The sequence below is a fragment of the Amphiura filiformis genome, chromosome 11, assembly GCF_039555335.1.
Source record: "Amphiura filiformis chromosome 11, Afil_fr2py, whole genome shotgun sequence".
NCBI classification, from domain to species: domain Eukaryota; kingdom Metazoa; phylum Echinodermata; class Ophiuroidea; order Amphilepidida; family Amphiuridae; genus Amphiura; species Amphiura filiformis.
Window position 1 is genome coordinate 17718796 of NC_092638.1, and position 13645 is coordinate 17732440.

Consider the following 13645-nt stretch of genomic DNA (forward strand, 5'->3'; position numbering starts at 1 on the left):
ATAAGTCAAATATTATGGGCCCCAGGGCCCCAAATGATAAAACAAAGGGCGGGCCGTTTCTCATCAAAGAAAGCAGCTTCCGGGCTCAGAATATGTACACAGATAGCACCTGAGAATTATATTGTTACTAACACCCACACACCCATCCACCCCACACACGTAGGACTAAACAGGCAGATCGTATTATATCATAATTGGAAATACCAGCGTGAAGCGTTAAGGCTGTTCCAGTTACATTTCATACCCATTGGCTGTTCCATTTAATTTACATACTCCCTCAGAAATATCCCCAAAAAAGGCTGTTCCGTATAATTTACATACTCCCTCTGAAACAGACAGATCCGTATTATAATATAATAATTGGACATACCAGCGTGAAGCGTTAAGGCTGTTCCATTTAAATTACATACCCATTGGCTGTTCCATTTAATTTACATACTCCCTCTGAAATGGCCTCAAAATAGGCTGTTCCATTTAATTTACATACTCCCTCTGAAATGGCTGTTCCATTTAATTTACATACTCCCTCTGGAATAGTTTTCCCCTTAATCATATTGCATAGCCTCACTGTAAATCAGAGAAACTGACAACAGCAATCTATGGAGAGACGACTCCCCTGGGAGGGGACTTTTTACAATTATTTTAAGTGCTACGAGAGAGCAACCTGCATTAAATTAAAGCTTGTGACTTGGATTTTTACTTTTTACACATTTTCCACCCAATTAGGCGACTTTTTACAATTTCTTTATTATCAGTCCTCAGCAAATAAGGACTGTAAGTTTGGGTATACCGATAACTTGCGGGTATAGCCGTATTTGTGTACAAATATATAGCCTTCTAGTTATATTTATACTTTATGTCTGCAAATTGATAAAAGTTCAGAGCGGCTATTAAAGGTGCACTGCCTTGGTGCTGTCATATTATGATATTTTCCCGCTATAGACACAGGTTGATATCGTTTTGTAGCCGGGTTATAAGGCGAAGCTTTTTGTATAATTGACCCCTTAATACTAAGGTACTCTCACTTTGGTTTTTTAGTTGCCACACGTATTTTGAAAATTCCGCTGAATTTGCCATTCATTGCATTTTAAATGATTGATTTTTTTTTGAAGTATAGTGAATTCAGCACCTTTTGGTGCCAGAATATGTTTATGTTGCGCGAAGCGCGCAAAAATGTTTGCCATATTGAAGCTAAAATTGTGAAATATGGTGCAAATGTGAAATAAACTCGCGCGAAGAGCACAAAAATTGTACTTTTTAGGCGAAATATGAGGTTAATTTGGTCATAAACCTACATCCAAGCGTCAACATGATTTTATTATGTTTGCATTTTTGTTACTTGACAATAAACAAACATTATGACATATACTTTCATACAGTAATTAACTGATAGAAGTAATAATCAGGAAAATATGGCATTTATAATTGTATTGAACCTCAACAGCTTTCTGGCGAATCTGGGCCCTATAAAGATCTGGTACGTTAATTAATATAAGTTGAAAAGAAAGGCAACAACCAAAAGTGACAAGGAAGAAATTTGATACAACTATAAAACTTCAACAGACTACCATCAGATTGAAATTCAAAATTGAACTGAGAAATAGATTTGATGTACTCCAAAATTATGAGCAGGGACAAGTGATTTGCTCGGAACTTTTTTTTCCGCGCAATTGGCTATTTTTTCCTATGGGCAGGGATACATGATTTGCACTGAAAAAGAGTTTCGCGCAATCTCCACGCAATTGACCCTTTTTCCGCGCAAATCACTTGTCCCTGATTATGAGGATGTAGAAGAGAGTGTAGTGAAGAAGTGGCAATATTTTGAGGATGCTTACAAAGAAACTGCACAGAAGGTTCTCGGGTACAAAAAGAAGGGTAAGAAACCATGGATTCGCAAAATTTAGTAAAGGAGAGGATAAAAATGAAGAGAGATATTGAGACGAATACCGGAGCAAAGACAAGGAAGTCAAGAAAAGTATGAGAAGGGACAAGCCGGAATGGGCTGATGATTCGTGAACGCATCACCTTCAAGATCATGGTTTACATCTTTAAGTGTTTACACGGACTCGCTCCAGGTTATTTGTTATCTTGCCTGCATTTGTACCATCCACCACGATCAAGTCTCCGTTCAGCATGTGATGCCACTCGACTAAGTGTACCAAATACCAGACGGCATCTTCATACTGCTTCATATCGTACTTTCTCATATACTGCTCCCAAAACATGGAATGCTCTCCCAAAGTCTGTCAGAAAATCTGAGTCCATATCCATTTTTAAGAAGTCTCTCAAAACTCGGTTATTTATGCATTAATTATCTTTTTATTCCATTATTTTATGATATGGGGTATATTTGTTTGTTCCACGGAAGAAAGTTCTTCCAGGATTATTCATAAACTTCATTAAAAACATGACAATTACAACAGGACAAAGGAATAACAAAAATTGTCTTCACAGATTTTGCCAAACAATGCAGCGAAAGTGATTGGGCACACAGTTTTCAATATTTTCAAATACACTATACCTTGATGGTCAACCTACCACCTCCATATTTGCACCATGTATTCAATTAATGTTTACTTTCACACCAACGAGTCGTTTCATTTAAACAAATTCGTCAAAGGATAGTTGTGACTTACCTGGGCTCTATTGTCTCATGTCTTATAAGTGAAACTGACTGGGTCAGTACACAGGTTTCAATATTCTCAAACGATGTACCTTGATAAACTAGTCTCACTTCCCTGCTCTGATCTATTTGCTTTCTTCATTATTATACTTTTAACCAAGCTGCCTTTCGTTTCACTTGGTGAAAGAAATTGAACTAGAGTAGTCATGAGAGCATCTCGACATCTCGACATTCAGTAAAGAAAGTTTCTCTCTTCCCTACAGTTTGACTTTATATTTTTAAACAGAGTAGAGTATTCACCATGATGTTTTCTCTGCTTTGGCGATTTGCTGTTCTCGTTATCAGCGTAAAATCATCTAGCTTTATCTACCCAAAAGGGTTACCTTGCAAGGTAGCCAATACTACGTACTTGGACTGCAACAGTAGGAAACTTACACGTATTCCGCCGCTTAAATACCGGACAGTTAAGACTTTAGATTTACGCTATAATGAGCTTGTAACTGTCCATGGGATGAGTTTCATTCATCTCACTTCGCTTAAGAAATTATATTTAAGACACAACAAGTTACTCAATATCAGTATCGATGCATTTGAAGGACTAAGCAAGCTGGAAACTCTAGATATAAGCTATCAACAGAATCAACATGGCCTTACATTAAATGGAACTCCATTTCACTCTATCAAATCTTTGGAGACACTGCGTATTACGTTCAGTGGTATGGTAAGTCTACCAACATCTGTATTCAGTGGTCTACAAAGGTTGCGAGAAATTGATATGTTGCAGAATTCAATAGGCCTCCATCCGTTACCTGATTCTGTTTTCAAAGATTTAACGAATCTGACTCTATTGACTCTGGGCCATAATAAGATCAACAGGCTACCAGATGCTCTATTTGAAGACCTCATCAGTCTGGAATATTTGGATCTATCTTTGAATTTTATATCAAGCTTACCAGACAGATTATTTGTGAATCTCATCAGTCTGAAAATTTTAAATTTATCTGCGAATACCATATTAAGCTTACCAGAGACCATATTTGCTAGTCTCACTAGTCTGAAATATTTACATCTTTTCCGCAATGACATAGAATCAAGCTTACCAGAGACATTATTTGTGAATCTCATCCATTTAACACATTTAGATATTTCTCGCAACAGGTTTACCTCTACGACATGTAAAGCAATCGATAGTCTACAAATGGTAAGAACATTTAACATGGCTTTCAATATTTTCGACTGTATAACTTGTCCTATTGGAAACATGACTAGTCTCAAAGAGTTAACAGTATCATGTTCCTATGATCCACATAATCCTGTTAAATATTGGAATGCAACCAAATGGTCAGAACTTATCACCAAGTTACCAGCATCACTAAATACTCTGAAACTGAACGTAGACGGTAATAATGTATTCGAACCTGCGGTAGCTGGAACATTATGGCGTTCATCAGTGACATCGCTGGAAATTACTTCTTGTCACGTAGCTGATGAAAGTCATTTGTCAATTAAAGATGGTGCATTCAGTATGTTTCCATATTTACAAAATCTACGAATACGTGGTTGCTTCCAAAAATATTCTATACAAAATTCCATATATCTATCTCAATATGCTTTTCGCGGCTTATTGCACCTTGAGTCACTGGATCTCAGTTATACTGGTCTTACCGCATATCCTTATGTAGCCCTGGGAGTGCTTGAAGACTCGCTAAAATATTTGGATTTGAGCGCTAATAGAATACGATATATTATGAACATCACTTTACGATTGGAAACACTGCATATCTCTAATAATCCAATACATTCTTTTGACTTTTCATCATTTAACAATGTGACTAATGTGTATTTGAATGATATTAACACAGATACTTTTATTATGGTGTACTATTCCCACCAGCCCGTGGATTCCCTAAGATCTCTTTCTATTACAGGTGGCACAAGCTTGGTAGGTCTTGCTAACATTTATTATTTAATCAAATATATGCCATTGTGTACATTATCGCCTATAATTGAGAACATTACCTTTCATAGACTCCAAGTATACAATGGCCCTTATGGACAATTTGTATGGGGTAATTGTTCACATGTCAAATCACTTATCATTTCTGATTCAATAGGAAGTATCTTTGATGACCAAAAAAATGTCAATTTTCCTTTACTAGAAAAGCTAACATTGTCAAACTGCAACTTGATATCAATTGGCCAATTCTTTCTTGAGAGTTGTAGTCTGCGATATTTAGATCTGAGTAGCAATAACATCAAAAGTATCGAAAACAATGACTTTTCGTCACTAGTGAACCTCTATCACATGGATCTCAGTCATAATAAATTAGAAACCTTGCCAGGAAATCTATTTCATCACATGTCAAGTCTCACTTTCCTCAATTTGGCTGGAAACAAACTTGGCGATTTGAATTCTTTGAAAGGACTCTACGGTCTACAAAAACTTATTATATCTAGCAATATGTTAATCAAAATCATACCTGCCTTCTTGATAACGAAGCCATACAACTTGCAGAATTTTGAATTTGGGAACAACTCATTTTTTTGCACCTGTGATATCATACCCTTACAAGATTGGATATTCACAGATCGTAGAACACACATTAATCCTCTGCTTTCTTATTTTTGTACTCCTCCTGGTAGCACAAAGCAAATTGGTATTACAGAATTTAGTTTGGACTGCAGTCTGCATCTTGAACTCTATATTCCCACTGGCTTGTTAGGTGTAGTTGCCATATGTATCATAAGTGCTGTCATTTATAAATATCGATGGCGCATACACTACAAATTCTGGGTGTTGTTTTATCAGAGAAGATATCAGCGATATGTAGACAATGATGATGATGCTGACATCATGAATAGCGATGATGAGGATGATGTTGATGCCAGAGAAGCACCAATTATGCGACGTCGATATCATGCTTATGTTGCCTATCACAGAGACAATGAAGCATGGATAAACGATCAACTCGTTGCAAACATTGAAGATGGACCAGAAGAGTTTCGGCTTTGTATGAAAGAAAGAGGTGACATTCCAGCGGGACATTACATTCTCAATGCCATATGTCACGGTATTTATCACAGCCGTAAAACTATCGCAGTTTTATCAGAGAATTTCATGGATGACGGATGGTGTAATTATCAGCTACAGATTGCGCGAATGCGATTGGTAAGGGACAATGAAGATGTACTTATTCTTGTACAGATCGGAGACATTCCTAATGAGAAAAAGACGTTGTTGCTTCGCCAAATATTATGTAACAAAGAAGTATTGATGTGGCCTGAAAATCCAATTGGACAACAGCTGTTTTGGAATCAGTTGAAGATGAAACTACGTCAACCAACGCGAATTAATCGTAGATTTGAAGACATTTGAAATTGGATTCGATAAGTTTCCAATATCTGTATGTTTCTAGCTTAAGCCTACATATTGTAACCATTATGATTGGCCTGTACTTTTTGCGAATACTTAAATAATATTTAGTTAGATGTGTTAATCGGTATCTGTTTTCTCTCTTTCTTTTATTTTTTCATCTATTTGGCTCGACAAAGCCGTAGCTGTAGCACATATCTTACTTTTTTACTAGTTTTCTAAACCTTTTTGTTGGTTGGTTTGGTCAAAACCTTTAATAACATTAAATGTAGTTATACAAATTACAAAGAGAGGGGCGGAATATTATCATTACATGTTTAATTCGCCGTAGATCCGCACGATTTTTGCACGCCTAAACTTTCCCCTGACCCAAGCCAGTCGTCTGATGTTCTTATACTAGGGTTAAAGGTCACGTCTAAAGAGGAGTCACTTGAAATGGTAATTTGTTTAACTCTTTACAAGAGCGCAAACTTACATAGTTATAAGCTAGTATTATTGATTACTGATATTTTTAGGGCAAAATGGCTTGAAAAAGACAGTTTACTTAATAGCTTCAGTGTTAGATTATTGATTGATTTGTAAAGAAATAACCAAAATAATCCGCTTTGACGAGACTTTCAAAATGATATGAGATTAATCATTTAATTTAAGAAATAAGAGTACTCGTGAAATAAATTGTTGTTGGAGTAAGACGTTTTAGAGATTTAAAGTGTAAAACGACATGTTGAAGAAAGAAAAGACTGAAGGGTAGAAATATCTTCAAAAGTAGTAAAATACTTCATGGAGAACGTGGATGATGATTCAAGTTTTACCTAAAATAAAGTAGAAGTAAAGCAAAACAAGACAAGAACATGATTTGAAAGTGGATCAAAGTAAGGTATACGGAAGCTACAGCGAAACTGGAGAACATAAATAGACCAATCAGAAAATACAGTTCGATAATTTGACCGGGAGTTAAATTGTAAGAATAAAGTAAAAACACAAGGAAGGGCAATCGGGAAATATATTACAGAATGCCAAAAAACCTGGTTGAAGGATGGGGCGGGGTGGGGGATTTGTTTGTTTGTATGAAACATAAACGATGCATGGAGATGATTTGATTATGAATTAATTTATTATCCCCGGGAAGCACAACCCATACCTCTTTAAGAGGGGGCTCCCCTCCCTATATAACCACCTCTTCCCTAAATTACCCCTTTCCCCTCCTCCTCCCCTACATTCGATATCTTCATTTCAAGCTCTCTTCCCCCTTCTCTTTCACTTCCAATGCTCTCTCTCATCTGTTTCTCTCTCTCCCGGCCCATATCCCCCTTGCCCTCCAACCACCACACACACACCCCCACACACCACACAATCTCTTCTCCCTCTATCTTCTACTTTTTGCAGTAAAATTGCTTCAGTAAAAGTCATTAGGTTATTAGAGGTCATATAATGGCCTTCCATCGATTCTGGTACATGGGACTAAGGACACGAATCGATTTTGTTTATAGCGCCTATACAATTACAATAGTGGCCCCTTTGTAATGTCGAATGCAAATATTTCGATGGTCTATATTTTTTCACAGGTGAATTAGCCTAGGCTTATTCGGTTTTGTAAACCACGTCTTTCAATGTAGATTACCATGCTCGATTTCTCTCCTCGTGAATATTGCACTGCGAAATTTAAACATTTCTTTTGTATACTTAGAGTAGGTAACTTCAAATCAAATAATTTTACGATTCACACCACTTATAAGAAACTGAAACCAAAACCGAAACTGACTGACACAAATGTTCGGTTTTAAACAAAAGGTAGAAACAATGAGTTCGATATCTTATGATTCAAGTGGTTAGGCAGGACAATAGGAAACCACGTGACCAAAACCAAAACCAAAACTAAAACTATATATTTGAAATGAGGCACTGACTGAAGTTAATCTGTTTGTGTATTTTGCTTATACATTTTAGGCGAAAATGGTGGCATTTACTTTACATAAAGATGTCAAACCATTCAATGGTTTTTAACCTTTACAGTCCAAATGGCGGCCATTTTGAATATTTCAAGGTCAAGTGATGAGACATTGACTGAAGTTAATTTGTATAATTTGCTTATACATTTTAGGCGAAAATATTGGCATTTACTTTACATAACGATTTCAAAGCATTATATTTTCAATGATTTTTAACCGAAACAGTGCAAATGGCAGTCATTCTGAATATGGATGATTTAAGGAAGCCCCATCATGCACTGTAAAAGTTTTATCACTAGAGTTTCAACTGCCACTTTACTTTTCAAATCCCATTGAACTCTGTGCAAAAGATGTTGTTTTAGAATTGTGTGTGTGTCATTATTACTTGGTCGATTTCAGATCTAAAGTGATGTATGCATGAAGGATAATTCACACCTTCTGTAGATAACATAAAATGTGAAATCGACCAACTTTTTGAAGGTGTTTTTGTTGTAAATATATCTGTCCAAATTCAAATTTAACCATGCACGTGTGTATGCAGTGCGCGGGCAGTGGTGTCATGTTCACTCACACAGCTATGCTAACCGCAAGACTTGCTGGGAAGTGCTTAAATCATCCTCTGGAATATTTCAATGTCAAGTGATGAAACATTGACTGAAGTTAAAGGTGGGTAACCTGATTTAAAATCTCATCCCCCACTTTACCTCATCAAAATGCTGATTTTGGTATCAGATGAAAGCTCATATTTTTCTCATAAACATATTGAAATTTGGCGTTCGGTGTATTTCCGAAGAAATCATCAAAAAACTACCGAATTAGTCTTAAATATGGTATACCATAGTTGAGACTAATTAGGCAATTTTTTGATGATATCTTGGGAAATACACTGAGTTGGAAGTTTGAATATGTTTATGAGAAAAATAGGCCTTTCACTTGAAATCAATATATTACATGATCATGATGATTATCATTAATAAAAACACTGTAGACTACCAATATCACACTGTATAAATGTCGGTAATTCCATTAGGAATTAGTCACATTACAAAAAACACTTGTATATTTGGAAAATCAAATTCTTTCGTATAACATAAAATGTCCTCCCTTTCAATTACTCATGCAAAAAGAAAATGTAAATGTTTTAGTCACCTTCCTTTAATCTGTTTGCATATTTTGCTTATATCTGATACATTTTAGCCGAAATGATGGCATTTGATGCACATAAAGATGTCAACATATTATTTTAATGATTTTTGTACACGTGGTGATTTTGGGCGCCATCTTGGATTTAGGGGGAAATCGAGGTTGCCCGTGGCCTTTTTGTGGCGCCCTCTACGGAGGGGCCACATATAGGCATGACTTTGTGAAAAGTTTCTAATTTCACTCTTGCTAGATTTACTCCTTAATTGTTTTGCTAAAATTATGCCCAGCTCAGAAATAAAACCACAATATGCTAGGATTTTATTTTATTATTGTTTTCTGATATGCACGGGATAAAATGATGTGTGCATATTCTTTGTTTAAAATACAAAATTAATGGACTTATAAAAACACCAAATAACCCGTGACCTTTGTATGGTGTAAACCAGTTTACCGCCTCTTAGAACCCGATAGACGGTGGCATTTGACCATTCTAATTATGTATGTTTTGAACATGTTTGCACATGAACTAGTTGTTTACAGTGTGAGGAATCTACAACATGCTCATCTATCAGGGCACAGTTCTGTAACCCCAATACATTTGTGCATTCATTGAATGACCTTTGAAAATGTGAGTACAAAAACTCATACTTTGCAACTTATGGTCAAATTTTGCACTATGATTGTTTAATTGAGGTTATTGATAATATGCCACTGGAATAAGGCCATTGTGGTCCATAGTGATTGCACACGGTGCACCTAATCCTTAAACCAACACCAATTAATTATAGTTGACCAACACAACCACTGACCAATCATGAAATCACTAATTGGTTTATGTGCTTGAATCGACTGCTAACTGATTGTGACCAAAGATATTAGAATACAGCTCAGTATCTTTGTGGTGACTATATCTGATAAAAAACATTAATTAACGAAAATCAATTCTGGTCAGCAGAGAAAGGAATAAATTCGGAAGACATGACTGTGTTGAAGGTCAGAAGTGTATTTGCAAAAATAATATTTATTGTAATATGCCTAACTGCTGAGAGGGGTTCCTAGCAAGGTAAAGTGAAAGAAACCCCAATGGCTATTTTGTCTGTTTAAAATAGAGTTCTATGGCCGACTTAAAGTCATAATTATGACGTAATTTTGTTATTTATTAATTAATTTTTAGCAGAATTAATAACATAAAAATGGGCTGTGCCCGTTTCATGAAGAATAACGATCGATCTTACCCTTGATTTAACAGGCCTGTACATTTCTTGGTATTGTTTGATATGAAAGGAGGGCATGATTGTTTTGGTTGGCTACATGGTTGGCTACAAAAGACACAGAGTATACCTTAGGATAAACTGGCATGAGTGCGCCGACCCCAAGTTTTCAACATTTCAGGATTGTTTCTGGACGGAGGTCGGGTGAAAAACGAAATTTCGTTTACATGACTTTGTCGAAATTCGTGGTGTGACAAGAATGAGTGTATAGATGACTAGGGGGAAGCTTACTTATTTGTGTCTTCTAGTTATCCATCATATACCCGAGGCCCTGCATAACGAAATTCAACAATATTCAATATCCAAAGCAATATCCTCACTACAATAGGCCCCCAAAACAGACCTCCCACCCCACATAATCGCAAATTGACACGAAAGCTTCATTCCATGAAGCATTTCTCTCGTATTTGATCATCTTCTACTCTTCCCTAAAAAAATCATAATCACCATGGAATTCACCATATCCCGTCCAGCTCACATTGGGCGCCACATTCCTTTTTTTAAAGCAATTTTTATTGATCCTATTAACCCAATCAACATTATGTGCCAAGTGTGGTTCTGGTAGGAAAAGGTGTTAGTTTTTTCCTGGGATGTTTGTTTCTTTGCCGCGGCTTTTTATACCTCTTTTCTCATTCTGTCATGTTTTTCCTAAGTGAACACTACCTCTTTCCTCAAGCTGAGTTACTTGGTGTTAAAGTGGGTAATGGTGAATCCAACGGACGAGGACACAAAACACATCAAGGATCAATAAATGATACAAGAGGATACCTTGAATATAAACAACAGAAAGGAAAACGAGCAAGGTACACTAACTTGATGTGGGGAAAAAAGTAAAATACAGACTAGACAATATGCAGGGGGGGGGGGGGCAAAACCAGCAAATGTAGGCATAGGAAGTAAGCAAAGTTCGATAGCCAAAAATTACCAGTTCCAAGGCTCACAAAAGTGCTAAACCTGCAGAAACAACAAGGATCAATGGTAATACAAAACTGCACTAGAACAAGTGATGAAAATCACTGTGCATATAAACAGACACGCTAAACCAAACATCCAGAGTAGGCACAAAACAAGCAAAGTTCGATGGCCAAAAATTGCCAATTCCAGAGCCCACAAAAGTGTCAGGAAAACAGTACACTGGAAGTGATGAAAATCACTGCGTTTCGAGCAGATAAACTGCTCTTCTTCAGGGACAGACAACAAAATATAAAAGCAAACAACGAAAACTACATGCTGTAATTTAAAAACAAATTCAAGTCAAACTACAGTGAGAAACGTACTGGAAAGCATTATGTAAATAAGCACGACCACAGGACAATAGGGTATTGTCCTAATTGACAGGAAGTAGATGTCAAGAGGGTCGTAGTCAATAGAAGATGAAGAGAATGAATAGAGGGAGATAAGTGGGCCAATGTCACTCAAATTTAAAAGAGAAGAGTCATGCATATTACAAAACAATTATTTAAAAAAACATATATGTTAAAAAAAGAGAATTTTTTTTTTACAGCAAAAATTGCTGAATAAAACATAAGTTGAGGAAAGTCTCAAATATTAGAGTGTAGTATGCATACAGAAAGAGGGGTGGGGGGGGTTAGAAAAACAGAAGTAACAATGCAAATGGTCCACGCATGATAAAAACATTTTTAACTGCAGTGAAGTGGTAAAGCCAAAATCACTAAAACCAAAGCACAGTAAAATACCGTTACAAATTAGCATGAAATATGCTAAAATAGGTAGTGATACAAGGTCTACTAAAAGATGGAAAAACATAGGCAAGCAAGGAGGCCTACAGTGAGAATGCCAAATGTCACATCAAGCATGTACAATACATGTAGATCCAGTAGTAAATGAAAAAGTAATTAGAAAAGATATGCAAGGTGCAATAAATATTATAGGCCTGCATAATACATGTGTTAAGAAAAGTGAAAAGCCAATAATTGCTGAATCAAAACACAAGTTAAGGAAGGTCACATATAATAAAATGGCAGTATGCACAGTGATTTTCATCACTTGTTCTAGTGCAGTTTTGTATTACCATTGATCCTTGTTGTTTTTGCAGGTTTAGCACTTTTGTGAGCCTTGGAACTGGTAATTTTTGGCTATCGAACTTTGCTTACTTCCTATGCCTACATTTGCTGGTTTTGCCCCCCCCTGCATATTGTCTAGTCTGTATTTTACTTGTTTCCCCACATCAAGTTGGTGTACCTTGCTCGTTTTCCTTTACTTGGTGTTAGTTTACTGCCATCATAAAAATAATAAAATAAAATAAAAATGAGATAAATAGAGGGAGACACATTGAATACACAATCTGTAAAAGTCAAAGCCTCCTATGACGGTGTCAGTCATGATAGCATGGAAAGGCAGTCGGGTTGGGGAACAATAGTTTTGGTTGGGTGGGTGGAAACCGGGAATTGGAGTATAATTGCCATAGTTTTTGTTTTTCTTGATTACCTGGTATATCCTGACGATGGATTCAGCTGATGACACTTTGCCATCATTGAGCAATATGGCATAATCATATTTGTCATCAAAATAATTTCAAAGAAGTTTAATTTTTTCGGCGCTGAGAGAGCCATAAGTGACCGTTAATTCCAAAATATTAATGCCAAAATAGCTCAATTACAATAGCACAGTCATACGAGGGTCATTCAAAAAGTTCTGCCTCCATCATCATATCTCTGTTACGTGTCAGCATATTAAAATTACCCATGATTATACTCTTAAATTTCGGCTACAAAATAAACGGTATTTGATGAAAATGTGATTTTTGGTTGTTTAAATATGTTGGTGGGGGAACTTGAACACCAGTCTTAACAACTCTTATGAAGCTGAGAGAGCCATAAGTGACCATTGATGTTAATTCTAAAATATTAATGCCAAAATAGCTCCATTACAATAGCACAGTCATACGAGGGTCATTCAAAAAGTTCTACCTCCATCATCATATCTCTGTTACGTGTCAGCATATTAAAATTACCCATGATTATACTCTTAAATTTCGGCTACAAAATAAACGTTATTTTGATTTGGTTGTTTAAATATGTTGGTGGGGGAACTTGAACACCAGCCTTAACAACTCTTATAAAGCTGACGAGCTTGCTACCCTCAATAAGCAGATGGAAGATCTGAAGCTGGCCGACGAGATGGGGAATTACACCACCACATGGAAAATCATACACTCGCTTTCTGGGAAGAACTCAAGGAAAGAGGTGAAAGTCAAAAAGAGGGAAGGCACAGCCCCAACCAGTTACCATGAACTGCTTGAGGAATGGAAGGAATATTTTAGCTC